Source organism: Microtus ochrogaster, unplaced genomic scaffold (genome assembly GCF_000317375.1).
Source record: "Microtus ochrogaster isolate Prairie Vole_2 unplaced genomic scaffold, MicOch1.0 UNK14, whole genome shotgun sequence".
NCBI classification, from domain to species: Eukaryota; Metazoa; Chordata; class Mammalia; order Rodentia; family Cricetidae; genus Microtus; species Microtus ochrogaster.
The window spans coordinates 4,701,648-4,708,085 of NW_004949112.1; the positions used below are offsets into that span (position 1 = coordinate 4,701,648).

Below are 6,438 nucleotides of genomic sequence, written 5' to 3' on the forward strand. Positions count from 1 at the left end.
TGACTAAGTGTTTGATACAAACTACAAGGATGGCCTGAAACATTGGTTAACCCCTCACACACTGAGGCAGCTCCCTTAGTGTTTAGTGCCTATATTAGTTACTTTTATGCAACTAATTAAAAAAAAAACAGACAAGGGAAGAAGCGGTCAATTCTGGCATACACTTTCAATAGGAATGGGCCATGCATGGTCAGGTGGCCTAGCCGCTGGAGCCCTGAGAATGGCCCGTAATTCAGAAAACACACTGATCACATTTATGTACCTGCAGAAGCCAGAAAGAACAGAAATGGAACAGGCTATAAAACCGCAAAGAGGGCAGCCTCAGCCTGCTCCCTCTCCCACCCGCCTGCCCTGGGGTCTCTTTCCCCTTCTTCCTCCTCCACCCCCCTTCTCCACCCCGCCAGTGGGGCCTTCCTCGCCTTTCCACATGCCCCTATTTTTCCCCGCCCCGGCCTCCCTCTGTCCCCCTTCCCTCCGGCTCCCTCTTCCCCCTCAGTCGACTGGCGCCTCCAGTTTTGGCATTCACTCCTACCCGTGACCAAAGACTTGACCACTCAAAAGTCCAGCTCCCTGTAACTACTAGACATAGACACCGGTGTGATTGAAGGTGGATTAGATGTCACTCTTACTATCAGGCTACTTATGCATGGAAAAGAAATTGGCAGTGTCATTGGAAAGAAAGGGGAATCTGTTAAGAAGATGCGCGAGGAGAGTGGTGCAGGTATCAACATCTCAGAAGGGAATTGTCCTGAGAGAATTATCACTTTGGCTTGACCGACTAATGCCATCTTCAAAGCCTTTGCTATGATCATTGATGAACTGGAAGAGGACATAAGCAGCTCTATGACCAATAGCACAGCTGCCAGCAGACCCCCAGTTACCTTACTGCTGGGCTCGTGGTCCCTACTAGTCAGTGTGGCTCTCTCATTGGAAAAGGTGGTTGCAAGAGCAAGGAAATAAGAGTAGAGCGGCTCAGGTCCAGGTGGCAGGGGATATGCTCCTCAACTCAACTGAGCGGGCAATCACTATTTCTGGCATTCCGCAATCCATCATTGAGTGTGTCAAACAGATTTGCGTGGTCATGTTGGAGACTCTCTCCCAGTCCCCCCCGAAAGGGCGTGACCATCCCATACTGGCCCAAGCCCTCCAGTTCTCCAGTCATCTTTCCAGGTGGTCAGGACAGGTACAGCACAGGCAGTGACAGCGCGACTCCCCCGCACCACCCGTCCATGTGCCTCAACCCTGACCTGGAGCGGTATAGGGTATAGGCACCTCTAGAGGCCTATACCATACAAGGACAGTATGCCATTCCACAGCCAGATTTGACCAAGCTGCACCAGTTGGCAATGCAACAGTCTCATTTTCCCGTGACCCATGGCAACAACGAATCCAGCTCTCCAGAGGTGAAAGGCTATTGGGCAGGTTTGGATGCATCTGCTCAAACTACTTCTCATGATCCAAATGATTTGATTGGCTGCATAATTGGGCGTCAGGGTGCCAAAATTAATGAGATCCGTCAGATCTCTGGGGCGCAGATCAAAATTGCAAACCCAGTGGAAGGATCTACTGATAAGCAGGTCACCATCACTGGGTCTGCTACCAGCATCAGCCTGACTCAGTATCTAATCAATTTCAGGCTTTCTTCGGAGACAGGTGGCATGGGGAGCAGCTAGAAGAGTAAAGATTCACCCATAATCCATTTCTGCTGGTTACCACCACTCATGATCCATCTGTGTAGTTTCTGACAGTCAGCGAGAACAAGTTTTAAATAGTTTATAAATTTTCAGTTTCTACACACTTTATCATTCACTCATGATTTTTTAATTAAAAGCGTTTTAATTCTTTCTCTGTTCAGCAGTTACGCTGAGATATCTGTATTTAGTTTTATAAGCTTCTCCCCCCTTTTCCTTTTTTTATTGAGAAAAGGAAAAAAAAGTATCCACCTCCTCTCAGCCTCCCATTTCCCTCCCCCTCCTCCCACCCTTCTCCCCCTCCCCCAAGGTCCTCTACCCCTCCCTCTCCAGTCCATAGAGCAGTCAGGGTTCCCTGCCCTGTGGAAAGTCCAAGGTCCTCCCCCTCCGTCCATGTCTAGGAAGGTGAACAACCAAACTGGCTAGGCTCCCACAGAGCCAGAACATGAAGTAGGGTCAAAACCCCGTGCCATTGTCCTTGGCTTCTCATCATCCCTCATTGTTCGCCATGTTCAGAGAGTCCGGTTTTATCCCATGCTTTTTCCGTCACAGTCCAGCTGGCCTTGGTGAGCTCCCAATAGATCAGCCCCATTGTCTCAGTGGGTGGGTGCACCCCTCGTGGTCCTGACTTCCTTGCTCATCTTCTCCCTCCTTCTTCTCCTCATTGGGACCTTGGGAGCTCAGACCAGTGCTCCAGTGTGGTTCTGTCTTTACCTCCATCCATCACCAGATGAAGGTTCTATGGTGGTAAGCAAGATATTCGTCAGTATTGCTATAGGATAGGGTCATCTCAGGTTGCCTAACCTCAGCTGCCCAAGGGACCAACTGGGGACATCACCATGGGCTCCTGGGAGCCACTCCAGGGTCAAGTCTCCTGCCAACCCTAAAGTGGCTCCCCTAACTAAGAACTGTGGTTCCGTGCTCCCCTGTCCAACCTTCCTCCATCCCAATCCTCCTGTTTCCCCAAGTTCCCCCCCCTCCTTCCCTTCTAACTTTTCTCTCCCCATCTCCCCATACCCCTATCCCACCCCACCCCCAAGATCCCAACCTTCTCCCTGGCAATTTTGTCTACTTCCCATAGCCAAGAGGATAACTATATGTTTTTCCTTGGGTTCACCTTCTTATTTAGTTTCTTTAGGTTCTTTAGTTTCTTTAGGTTCACCCCCTTTTCCTTTTTTTTGGGGGGGTGGCTTATGAATTTTTGTTTGTCATGGAAATGTCAAGAGTGGAATATTAATACATTCCAGTTCTGTAATCTCAGGAATTTAAAAAAAAAATTAAAAGATGGACTGGAAAAAAAAGAACCCTCAAAGCACAATCTAGTGGCATGCTTTCATCAAAGCTCCAGCTCCCAGACAGCACCACTAGCTGGGGATTAAGTGTTTAAACACACAGTCTGTAGGGGGATTTCACACTCAGATCACAAGAGTGTGTCCTTCTTACATGAAAAAAAGAACTTGGAGCTAGAAATGAACTAAAACATTCCAATCTGCAATTCTTGCTCCATTGAATGCCAGAATCTTCATATGCCAGAATGGTTTTCAGTTCAGTTACATGGATAGCATTTTATACTGACTTTTCATGATGGCTCAGTCATTTCATCTTCATTGGATGATTATTTCTTTAGAACTGAAATAATTTTGTGGTTCTCTCTGAAAATACTACTAGTAGTGGAAAAGAAAAAAGAACTTACAATTTGTTATTAGCGCATGACTTTCTTGTCTTGTCATAATTCTGTATTTTTATAGGCCAAATAGTACAAGAGTCAAGTCCTGAATAAGGAATACCTCTCTCTCCTCTCTCTTTCCGAAGGGACTCTTTGCCAGCAAAGGAGCAGCAGTTTGTGTCAAATCTGAAGAGCACAGGTTTAGTACTAAGTAGTGACAGGGTGCTAAGATTTATTACTGCTGTCTTTGTCCTAAATTTTCTCACAGTGAAGAGCTGTCATGGTTTGGGAGCTGAGGAAATGTGTTTCTTTCAGGATACATTTTGATAGAATGCAGACCTTCACCACTTTGATCCTGATAATTCTGCAAACAATGCAGGAAATAACGAACAACTCAAAGCCTTATTCGTAAAACAGTGCCATAGAGCGCCAGAGCATGGAGCATAGATTAATGCTCATTTAACGTTGATATGTAAGACTAGAAAGAGTTGCTTTAAGTTTGATATGGCTCAGTTGATTGTATTTCTTACTATAATTTAATTCATCGACTATATTCTTGCATGTGCCAAATATTATCAAAATTCTGATTCCACTCAAGTACATAAAAGTATATAGTAATATCAAAAAACAAAAATAATAGGAAAAGCATAAAATAAGATGGCAATTTTTTCAATTTTATTATCTTTATACAGAAAACCCACAATTTAGTCCAAAATGCCCTGACTATATTCTAAGAGCAACCAAGAGTTGTAAACACAACAGTAAGCAGGCTATAAACATTGCTTTCGACTCAGGAGCTTGATGCTGAATGGTGTGGGAACAGAGAAGAAATGATATTTGGCCTTATCTTTGATGATTATTCATATAAACAAAAGAATCGTATACAAAATGGGATTGTTTATTTTTCTGAACTTAGATAAATTGTCACTTTCTAGTGAAAATTCTTCCTATACATCTACCTAGTCATATTTCTGAACTGCCTATCTATCAATAAAGGCAAAAATAAATGTTACCACCTATAGCACATTCTTTCACTTGAACACTGGGTACATGCAGTTTTCTATACTTGAAGCATCACTCTTTAATCTTTCCATAGGACATCTTTAGCCGTATGCACGATCATTCATATGCATCTCCTCTTACGGAGAATTTGAGTCCTGCTTTCATACAGCTTATGGTCCATAACGTGGATCTCCTGTAGAACAAACTGTATAACACATGATCTAACCTTGGTATCTAACCTCTGAGTTTTTATTAGCTACAGAGCTGTTTAACATTCTTCTTCAGCAGTAAAAATGAATCCCATCCATTTTCTTCAGAGGACACAAGTTTAGGGCCTAGTATTCCTGTAAGGCAGCTCCCAAGCATCAGTTTCAGGAAATTCAGTGCCGTCCTCTGTCACCGATGGGCACCTGTGTATACATGGCATACACCTGTGTATACATGGCATACACCTGTGTATACATGGCATACACCTGTGTATACATGGCATACACCTGTGTATACATGGCATACATCCATAGGAGAAGACAAATGAACATAAGTTACTGAAAAAGAGAGAGAGGATTCTTAACCACTATAGTAAGAAAACCACATGGTCAGAATCAAATCTATGACATAACTGGAGAATAGTTCTGCCCTATAGATCAGTTTTCTATAGAATGGAACTGTTAGTATAACAAATAAGTAGGTGGAGATCTGTGAAATTTAAACTTTTCTGCAGTGGCAATTAGACTTCATGAAAAAATCTATGTATTTTATTAAATGTAATATGAGATGAAAATATCCAAGATAAATTAAAATTCATCTTAAAATCAAAAAATAAATGGAATTAGATGTAACTGGATGCTTCTCTCAAATCTTCAAGTTCCCAAATAACCACTCTGAGGCTTAATATTAATTAATTGATTAATAAACTAGTTTTACCTATTTACTCAGGTTTATTATTAACTAGTTCTTACAAGTTAAATCAACCCATTTCTATTATTTTATATTTCACATAATGCTCATGGCTTGCTACCTCATATCTTGCTTCTTTGATGATAGCTAGCATCTCCCCAAGCTCCACTTTCTTTCTCCATTTATCTTTGCTTGAATTGCCCATCTGACTGTTTTCTGCCTATTAACGAAATCATATTCTTTATTGACCAATGGTAGTAAAACATATGTACAACATACAGGAGGATATCCCACACCACCTCCCTTGTTCTGTCTAATTAAAAAGAAAGGTTTAGGGTCTCCTGTGTCCTACTCCACCCCTCCCTTTTGTCCTTGGTGTCCTAAGGCTACCAGGCTTCCCTGTTTCAGTTCTGAGGAGTTCCATCTGGACAGGTGAGTGTGTGCTATCCCAGGGCAGCCTGTCCTGGAAAAGAGCACAACCCCCCTCCCCCACCTCCTGCTTCAGGGGTGTCTTTGTTACACAAGACCCAGCCTCTCCCAAGCCTACCCTGTCCTCTGCAAGGTCCTAGGCTGAGGAACTGTTTCTTGCTCCTGCACTAAGGCTACCCACTCAAAGGGGTGAGTGTCTGCCTGCCAGGTAGGGCAGGCCTGTAGGCTCCTGCAAGGGAGTGCAGGTACTTTCAGCTTGGGCTACAGGGTCCTCTGTGTTCTACTCGGCCCCGCCCTGCCCCCCACGTTCACCCTTTTGTCCACGGTGTCCTTTGACTAACAGGCAGCCCTGTTTCAGTGCTGAGGAGTTTTATCCTGACAGGCTATCCACCCAGAGGGGGATACCAGGCATCCCTGTTTCAGTGCTGAGGAGTTCCAACCAGACAGGAACAGTTCCCTACACTGAGGAGATCCACCCAGAGAGTCAGTCACAGCAAAGACTGGACCAAGACACCAGGCCTCTCCTGGCTCCACTTGAAGGAAGAGTGGGCAGGCGCCAATGCAAGAATTCCTCCAACTGGAAAGGCAACATGACATCACCAGGGATTGCAAAACAAGAAGAATTGAACACCCTACTTCAAAAGAAATACAAGAAATCGACTTTAAATGGAACTATATGAAAATAATAGAGGACCTTAAACAGGAGGTGAAAAACTGCCATAAAGAAATAGAGATGACAAACAAAAAGGTAGA

At 43.9% G+C, this 6,438-nt stretch overlaps 1 pseudogene; it reads left to right on the plus strand.

The window, feature by feature from the left end:
• The first annotated feature begins 579 nt into the window (after nt 1-579).
• LOC101983952 lies at nt 580-1,673 on the plus strand (annotated as a pseudogene).
• The last annotated feature ends 4,765 nt before the right edge of the window (nt 1,674-6,438 follow it).